Source organism: Tiliqua scincoides, chromosome 2 (genome assembly GCF_035046505.1).
Source record: "Tiliqua scincoides isolate rTilSci1 chromosome 2, rTilSci1.hap2, whole genome shotgun sequence".
Taxonomy (NCBI): domain Eukaryota; kingdom Metazoa; phylum Chordata; class Lepidosauria; order Squamata; family Scincidae; genus Tiliqua; species Tiliqua scincoides.
The window spans coordinates 216208796-216218883 of NC_089822.1; the positions used below are offsets into that span (position 1 = coordinate 216208796).

Consider the following 10088-nt stretch of genomic DNA (forward strand, 5'->3'; position numbering starts at 1 on the left):
TGTTGGTAAATGTAATGCAAAGCAAATACAAAGATAATACTAGAAATGATATTTAAGGACACTGTGCCTTTCAAGGACTGAGCCTTTCAAAGACTGCTAGTTTTTGATTACTGATTATAAATAGATGAAGTCACAATTGAGTGACTTGGGTTAGAAGATGGAGTAAAACAGCATGAAACTTTGTAGATGTCTATAACATTTGGCATTCTATTATCAGACACTTGGAAGGAGCCAGTCAGTTGCAACAGGCTACAAAATGCAATTTCTCTGTCTTCCTCTGCAGTATGTAACAGCATCCACAAATCAGGGCTCACCCACCATCAGCCATGGGGATTTTTGTAGGCAGCCCCATGCGCTCCCTATAGAGAGGGAACTGTGGGTGTTCTTGACTATACAAATGAAACCATTTGCAGAGAAAGGCTGTGCTAGCAGCAGCCTGACAAGAGGAGATCATTCTGTAAGGTCCCCTCATCTTGCTGCTTCCTTCTGTGGTTTCCTTATCTATATTTAGAAAGTCTCAAGATGGAACAAACTGTCTTCTGGAGGGATTAATTAGGCAATGGAAAATGATTTCTGTGGAAATCTGTGGAAAGTGATTTCTGTTAACGCTATAGCAGAGGAAGCTAATGGTGGCCTTCAACCATCAAAAAGGCTGAGTTGATGATGCTGTGGACTTGACAAAGGCTACCTAAGCATAAAGCAGCCTCTGTGGAAATGCTATTCATGCACTGGAAAGAAAGCCATTCATTGCACATTCCTGGTTGGGGGGGGGGGAGTTTTAGTACTTCCTCTTAAATTCAGTTTCCTTATTTTTATTCTACATGAGTAATGGACTGAATGGGTCAGAACACTTTTTCTAGATATGGTGCAGATTTGCAGAAATCCTCAGATGTTCAGTTTTGGTTCCAGACAACCAAAACCTAAACTATTTGCTGAGAATTTCTGAATGGGAAAGAATGTTAAAAAGGTGGCTACAGCATTCTTACAGGGCATCCTGTGGCAGAGGCCTGTGATGTGAGCACCGATTAGCCCCCACTCACCTGTACCCAGACATTCATGCACCGCCACATCATGCATTCAGCTCACCACCCTCAGAACAACAAAGGCATCTCATGTTTGGCTCCCCAGGGGGCAGTCCCCAACTCATTCTGGGCTTCTGCAGAAACCAGGTGTAGGAGAGAGGAAATGGCTCATATGCTTTCGGCCATTACTAGTGGTTGCACCTACCATAGTTTTGCAGTGGAACTAACAATCCCGTTTTCATCCTCCAGCTGCTGAGGACTCTGCCAAACCCACATATTTGAGCTTGTTGGGGACAGAATTAAGGAGGGAGGATGTAGTTTTCTTGATTCACAGACTGCAGGCAGCAGGGATTCCTAGGGAGACACTGCAGACATTTGGCAATGCCTCAGAAGGGTAGCTTATTGGATTCAAAAGTTCTTCAAGAGATCTAGACACAATTAGGCCCTTCCAGCTCAAAGAATGCTAGGCCATCACCAATCAGTCGATCTCCCATAAGCACTACAACGTACAGTTGGTTCAAGACACTGTACTTAAGGCAAGAGTGTCTGAAGAACTTTGTACCAATAGAAAAATTAAAATAAAGGATAGATTTTGCCAGGTGGGGTAACCCAATGTTTCCCCTTGCTTTCATACAACTTCCAACAGGTTATTTTTCAACAAGTTATTTAGCATCTATGTGATGGCTCCATTGCACCTCCACAAATGTTTTATCCATTTGTGTGCAATGGAGTGCAATGGTTTCATAGCAAATGGTTTGAGGGGTGAAGCTGGGTTCCTGCACAGATGAAGGTTCACAGAATTGCTAGTGTAAACTGGTTAGGAACAGAGCAAACTGCCTTAATATGGAGTCAGATCCTCGGTCAATCTAGCTCTGTATTGTTGACACTAACTGGCAGCAGGTTTCCAGGGTCTCAGGCAAAGATCTTTATCTGCTCTACTTCATTCACCTCATGTGCAAAACGCATAAGCACTGTGCTGGCCTCACTTCATTCCCCCATTCCATAGAGTTGCCCCTGCTCCCAATGCATGCACAGTTTCTTTTCTTCCCACCAGGCCAGCACCACATTGGCCTCTGGGGAAGCAAGGGAGGCAATCTAACTGGGAATGTTCCCAGGGCCCTAGAGAAAGTCTTTTGGCTGTTGCAGGACATGCAGCAGTCTAAAAGGTATATGATTAATGCTGCAGTTCTATACACACTTTCCTGAGAGTAAGTCCCATTGAAGACAATGGGACAACTATTTCTAAGTAGATACACATAGGATTGTGCATAGTTAGGAAATCAACTGAAAGTCCTGTGACAGCCAATTGTTGCCCAACATGCGTCGGTATGTGGTTCTGGGTGTACACTACATGACCCAGGCCAGACTTGTATGGTCCTTAACAGGACTGACACCAAGGGAACATCAGACTCACAAACACCTGGCAAAATCTGAAACTTTGGTTCTTTGGAGCAACTTCTCTCTCTGACTTGGAAAATTCCATGAGCTGCTGTCCTGCTCTGACCTGCAAACACTGTCACATAGGGTGTTTTATGATAGTCTAAACTCAATGTGATTAGGGCCTGTGTCACACTGGTCAGACCTGCTTTTTCTAGAAAGGGGCACAGTTAGTATCCCATCCAATGCAGCTCCGGGAGTGTCTCCAAAATGTGAACCTGTTCTTTGAGAGGCAGTGTATGCAGGCTGTATGCAAAAGTCAAGATCAGTTCTTCTACTTACCAGTTGTCTGGTTTAAGCTTCAGCATGTTTGCCCATATCCAGTCTGCCACTGAAGCCATACACTGATTCAGGGCCTTCATTGCTTTCCCAACTTATAATGAAAATGAAAGGTCAAGATGGGTATCATCCACATATTGATGAGACCAGAGCCCCAACCTCTAGACAACCCAGCAGTTTTATGTAGATTCTGGAAAGCGTAAGAGAAGATGGAATCCTGTTGGATATCCTAGTCCAAAGGCTAAGACATACAGTCTCTCAGCACCACCTTCTGGGATATATCCTACAGGTTGGACACTGCAACATGCTGCCTCCAAATCTGATCTCATGAAGGCGATCCATTGAAGGATACTATGGTCAATGGCATCAAAAGCCATTGGGGTGTCCAGTAGAACCAACAGGGATGAACTCCCCCTGTCCAGATTCTAGTGGTAGGTCACCAATCAAACAACTAAAGTAGTTTCCATCCCAAAAACTGGCCTGAACCCAGACAAATAAGTATCAGGATAATCAATCAGGGTCACCACTAAGCATTTGAGTACTTTGTCCTAAAAAGAAAGAAAAGAAACTGATCCTTCATTTTCTGGGTCAGCAGAAGTCACCAAAGGCTTTTAGAGTCGAGTTCTTACCACTGCTTAGTCTTCCAAGACTGATGGTTGCCAATGAGATTTCTTCAACAGAGCTGGTTCCATGCCATCCTTTAATGAAGTATTGATAGGCTCAGCCACCCAGCTGGCCAATTCTGGCTCCTTAAGTAGTCAGGGAGGGCAGAGATTGAGAGGGCAAGTGATCAACCTTCCAAGCAACCTGTCCCTATCAGGCAAGACAAGTAGAAAGTCACCCAAAATAACAGGTCAAGGAAGTGTCACAGGCACATCATCAAGACTTACTCTCAGTGTGAAATCCACGTGAGAAAGGATATGAGTTTCAGCAAAGCATCATGTAAACATGATACAGTGGGTCAACCAACAATTCCTCTACATGTTTAAATCTGCTGGACAGCTTTGTGCTGATGCAATGGTGGTGGGGAAGTATACTGTTTCACTGCCATCACTACATGCCCGATCTCGTCTGATCTCGGAAGCTAAGCAGGGTCAGGCCTGGTTAGTAGTTGGATGGGAGACCGCTTGGGAATACCGGGTGCTGTAGGCTAATACCATAGTCTTTCAAGACTGAAGGTTGCCAACCACTACCAGGGAATAGCCTGTTAACATGAGCCCTAGCCTGTGCTTGGTCCAGTAGCATAGCTAGAGGGAGGCAAAATGGTAAGTACTGCAGGTGCCGCAATGTGCTGTGTAAGTGGCCCATCCTACTCACTATCAGAGACATTCTGGGCAGTGACGGCAACACAAAGCTGTGCTACCGGCTCAGTCAAACTTGTCACAAGTCTTCCTCCGTCATTGCTCCTGCTATCATCCCATCTGTTCCATTGCTCTAGGAGTACAGGCTCTACATGAAGAGAAAGAGCACTTGGAGCAATTGTGTCACCGCCCAGTCTTTCTCCCACTTCAGAAGTAAGCCAGATCTTTGATGGGGACTTCCAGCCATGGCAACTTTCCTCAGAAATTGCTATTATTGCTTTTCATGAGCACTATATTTAGGGCTTTCTTGTGATCTTAATTGCTCTACCAAGTTACTTAGACTGAAAGCTCACACTGTTTATCTATTGCTATACAATCTATTATCAGGAAGAGATTACTTCAGAACAGAAGAAATGGATGGTCTTGTTTTGCCCATCTAGTGTTAAATTGGTAATCTGGTGGAATGGGGAGAGGGCGCTGCTGTGGCTTCCTCTGCCAGGTTAACAGGCTTAAAAACTGGCATGTTTGGAATAGATCTCCCTGCATATTATGTGGCTCTATTGTTTCCAGAGCATGAACTCAGAAAGCAAATATTTTGATTGGGTGCCTGCCATCCGTGGAACTGTGATAAGGAATGCAATTTATTTGAAAAGCATTGTCTTCCTTTCGGCACTCAAAAAGGGTAGTTGCTTTTATTTTATTTTTTTTGAAGACTTTGCTGTTTCCAGGGGTATATTTTGGGGGACAATTAAATGCTCTGTGAACTTTGGCTTCAGTTACTAGACTTATTACTAACTAGGATTTTCAAGAAGAAGAAATGCCTTTAAGCATTTTGATTTCTTTCTTTTTTTTTCTTGCATGCTCATGAAAAAGTGTGAATCTGAAACTAGGAGTCGGAATAAGAAGGGCCTGAAAATAGACCACTGCTTTGAATCTGGGTATATACACTCAAGCGATGAATAAGAAAGCTTAGCAAACTTGCTGGCTTCAGATAGAACTCTGCAGCCATGACAACAGGCAAGCGTTACTGAATCACCATTACAAAGAGCTTCAGACAACTGCTGTTGTTATGAAAACAGCCAGATTGAGCAAATCAAAGTTTGGAACAAGTAGAAAAACAACAACAGCAAAAAATAATTTCACTTTATTTTTTTACACTCCTGTCTGCTTATCGGGTGGATCATAATAAACTCAGGTAGCATGAAAATAATGGTTCTGTTCTGATGGCAGGACTATTTTTCTTCAATACCTTTGATTCAATACCTACATTTGTGCTTTGCTAGATTCTTCCAAATAACCATTTTTACCATAATATCAGTCTTGGAACTTCAGTGCAAAACACCTGCTGTTGTATTATATGAGCATCTACCACTTTCCATGAATGTACAATTGTAGCTCTGTCAATTCCCATTAATGAAATCATTATAGTACAAGAGTCGCACTTCCACTTTTTTTGGTTTTGTACTTCCTGTGCAATCTGAGTTTTGTTTGCTGGAAACTCTGCATTGCCAATTCTCATCCCCTGATGTATTCAGAGGAGGGCTAGACTGTATTCCTGCATGAAACACCTTACCAGGACGGATGAGTCACAGCCAGACTTCTACAGGCTGTGCTAAAAACCCACACAGTTCTTCATTAACATTAATACTAGAATATGCTTTAAAGATTGCAACATCTCCGTTAAGTGTTTTACAGCAAAGTCTTGTACAGGCTTGCCCACAAGCAAGTCCCAAGGTGTTCAACTGGGATTTAATCTCAGGAAAGTGTGTCTAGGATTACAGCCTCAATTGGACAACATGATAATGATATCATGTTTGTTAGAGCTAATTTTAAGGCCAAAGATACCTGAGAAAGCCACTTGGCTCAAGCTAAGCCGGTCTGGGTCTGGGCAATACCTTGATGGAATACCACCTGAGAATTCCATGTACATTACCTTGGGTTTCAGTGAGAAAAAAGGTAGGTGATAGATAAATAGTAATTATTTATAATGTACTGCAGCAGAAAAATGTAACTGTGGAAAATCCCAGTTCAGTTCCCTACTGAACCATGAAACTCACTGGGTCTTTGAACACTTCTTTGGATGTGGCCGCAGATGGGGCATTTACTCCAGGATTGTCACTCTTGGTTCATTTCATTTTTGCAGGGCATAGACAGGCTATCATCAACATATCCTTGCTATCAAATACGCTGTTGCTCTTTCCAGCTCTTTTAGAAGCTCAAGGGTTAAACCAACTCTGAAAAGAAGGGCTGAGCATTGCAATCCAGGCAGCCACAGGGGAACCACAACACAAGGGCTCCTTCTTTACAGTGGGGCTGGGTCCTACTGTTTGTGGGCAGAGCAGTTTTGATGCATTCACTCCCACACCTGAGTACAGCTTTGCCATTTCCTTTCCAGTTGAAGCTGTTGGAAGTATGCATCCCTATGAAGTGCTTGTGTTTTTCTACTCTAAACACCCTATTCTCCTCCTGCTGAGTGCCTGTATTTTTTCAGCCTCAGCCACCCCTTGGGTCTACAGCCCATCCACCCTGTGGACCACTGGAATGTTTCCCACCTCTTTAAAGGCAACACAGGTATTTAATGACATGTTATCTGCTTTAAAGTCTATATACTACTGTACTCTTCCTTCATGAACTAAGAGACGGGGTGAAGTGCTCCTCCTTCCTCTACTTTGAAACTGTGGCAATGGGGAGATGGGAGGCTGTGACTACCTGCATTCTTCTTCTCCTGCATGTGTCTTTAAAAACTGTTAGGATCCTCCCCAAACAGCCACTTTTGAATAAGTGATAAGCAGCGGAGCAGGTAGTGACAGTAATAGGGGGTCAGGCATGTGTGCTAACACACACACACACACACACAAATTGGACTGAAATGTGGGTGCTTCTTCAGGTGGGCCTGACTGTTTAGTGCCACGTTAGTAGTGAGTTCTTCATCTCATGCCATCCATACACTAGTTCTGTGGTTTTCAAACTCACAGGGAGTTGGAATCCCACAGTAAGTCTTTGCAGGGGCAGGGGAGAGGCAGTGACGCAATCCCCAGGATTGCACCACTCAGGGGGGCTGCAGGGGCTTGGTGCACTTGCCCAAGCCTCCTGCAGCCTCCTGGGGGTGCGGGGAGCCCTGTGCGACCTTCGGCAGGGTTCCCCGGGCCAGGGAAGGTGACAGTGGAGCGATCGCGCCCCGCTCTGCTGGAAGCGGAAAGCGGTGCTCGATCGCTCCACGTTCCCTTTTGACTGGTCTGCAGTCCCTGCAGCAGCCGTCCCTGGCTGCAGGGAGCCAGGCACGAGTGCCTGCAGGGCTCCTCGGGTCAGGGAAAGTGAGAGTGGGGCGATTGTGCTCCGCTTCCGGTTTAGTGAAGTGGGGCGCGATTGCTCTGCTGTCACTTTCCCTAACGCAGGAAGCCCTGCCGAAGGTCGCGCAGGGCTCCCCGCACCCCCGGGGGGGCTGCAGGGGGCTTGGGCAAGTGCACCAAGCCCCTGCAGCCCCCCTGAGTGCCTCCTCCCTGCCTCCTGGTTGCCCCCACCCCTTAAGGAGAAAGGGACCAGAACCTTCAGGCTGGAGCGTCAGGACGCCCCAGTTTGAATACCACTGCACTAGTTGATTCTTTGCCATCTCTGCATCATTGCCCATAGAGATTCCACACCTGCAGTTGAACACAAAATAGGGTCTTGTGCAGCTATAGCTGAAGCTATTTTCTGCTCAGCCCATCAAAATGTGAACAAGCTTCTGAGGCTGTCTGGTATCACCAGGGGAAACCAAGTCACCTGGCTAAAACTCCTGCCTCCCCACTGAGTTGGGCTCTCACCTGGTCATTGGTCCCTGTCAGCCCACCTGGCTGGGTAGTGAGAAAATGTGGGGGTGGGTCTATTAACTTTAAGCTAGCTCATCACAGCTTGAGGTGCAAAGGTCCCCAGAAAAGGGCAAAAGGAGCTGACCCATGGGAGTTGTCATGAATTGGGTTCCCCTTTAGTTAGGGGAATGGTGAGGTTGTTGAAGAATGGGACAAGGTTAACCTGCCAGTTGCAATAACTCTCCTGTGTCATGAGAGGGCTATGAATGGGCAATGAGCAGATCTTTTACTAAAGGACCATTATTTAGAAAGTGATTTTTCTTTTCTTCTGTACGGTGCCTCTCATCGCAAGTACTGTATACCATTTGGCTATTTGCCTCCTGTGTTCTCTCTTACATCTTTTTGTTTTATTTATTTACAAATTTATACTCTGCTTTATCTCCCTCTCGGCATTCAAAGCGGATGATTTTAATAACTATTCTCTCATTCTGAATACCCTGCTTGATTCTTTCAACCAGAATGCAAGTGAGAACTTCCTACCTCCTTAAGGCTTCTGAAGCCTGCACTATCCAAGAATGACTCGTGTGTGGGGGGGGGGCGTGTCTGGGGAACTTTCATCCCCTTCCCCTGCATAAGGCAAGTAGCCCCGCAATGGGGCTACTCAATGCTACATCAACCCAAGGGTTGGTGTAGAATTTTGAGCCTCCGTGTTGGGCTGGCTGCCCAAAACAGAGGCTCAGCATCTGGTGGAGCAAAGCTCCCCTGGTCCCGCATCCCTCTTCCCTGCTCCCTTCCCCGGCACACCACCTCCCCATCCTTACCCTGCCCTCCACCTGCCTCCACCCACCCCGGAACGCCTCCTCCCCACTTCCCACCTCCCTCTTCGATGCCTGGCGATCCACGCAACTGCTGTGTGGCGGAGCTCTGGTGCTTGCCTGGTTCTAGTCCAGTGATGGCCAGCACTGGGCTAGTACCAGTGCTCCACCAGCACTCAGACCCACAAACATGCCTTATGTTTGTAACAGTGTTTGTGACACTGTTTGTGACAGTGCGCGCTGGGAGTGAGCGGGCGAGCACTGTATAGAATTGAGCCCTGAGTTAGGTTTGCTTATCAAGGAAATTCTTGTGGTTGAGATGCTTCCCTCCCACAAAAAACCAAAGCACCACAGAGATTATTAATATATTAATATTACTGAAATAAAGCACTTTTATATACTAGCCAGTGGTTAGCCCAGCTTGGCCTCATTGCTTTTTCTTTTTTGTGGTGTGTATGTGGGGTATGTGTGTGTGAAGTGACACCATGGAGGAAAGTCCTAGTACCACTTCAAAGCTTCAGAAAAGTCTGTCTTGACCCATGTGAACTTGCATTGAACTTGAGCAGCAATCCAGGAGAAGTCAGAGATCAGCAGGCCTTGTGCCACAACGCTTGAAACTTTCGTGGTGGGAAGGGCAAAGAAAGCAAATGTGATTCTATGCATCATCAAGAGAAGGGTAGTGTCTAGAAGTAATGGTAGCCCAGTGTTCTACTTTAACCAGACCCCAACTGGGATATTGTGTCCAGTTCTGCACACTGCAGTTTTAGAGGAATATTGACAAACTAGAGCATGCCAGGAGGAGGACATCTAGGATGGTGAGGGGGCTGGTTAGGGCTGGGATAAAAAGCTTAGCATATATAACATGGGATTTGTTGCCCAGTTATAGTGGGGTGCAAAAAAACTGGAGGCAAATGTCCGGGGACATTTGACCAGGACACAGTGTCCAGTACGCAAATACCCTCATTCCCAAACTGACCAGGCGGTAATTGCCCAGATCTTTTTTCATCTGTCTTGAAGATAGACCACATTTGCTTGCTTCCAGTGACCTGGCATTTCTCTGATTGTCCAGGAGTTCTTGAAGGTTACACAGGCCAACACACATTTTGCTTCCTTAAACGTTACACCAATTCCTGGGTATATTTGGGGTGCTGATTCCAAAAATGGCATCCGTTTTGCCCTATCACATCTAGTTTTGGAGACACAGGATAACCTCTTTACACCATGACTTCCTCATGAGGAAGCTGCTTGAACCATTCACTAATGAGGCTATAATATATCTCCAAAACTAGAAGTGATAGGGCAAAACGGATGCCAATATTTGGAATCTGCACCCCAAATTCATATCAAACCACCATAAAGTTTGGGAAAAACTTTTCTGACCCTCAATTTTGTAGGCCTGTGTTATAGGCAGAGGATTGGACAACATCTTCCAGTTCTTTGAGCATC

General features: G+C 45.6%; 1 pseudogene; it reads left to right on the forward strand.

Annotated features, from left to right (window-relative positions):
- Positions 1 to 3769: 3769 nt before the first annotated feature.
- LOC136643446 (5S ribosomal RNA) lies at positions 3770 to 3890 on the forward strand (annotated as a pseudogene).
- Positions 3891 to 10088: the final 6198 nt, after the last annotated feature.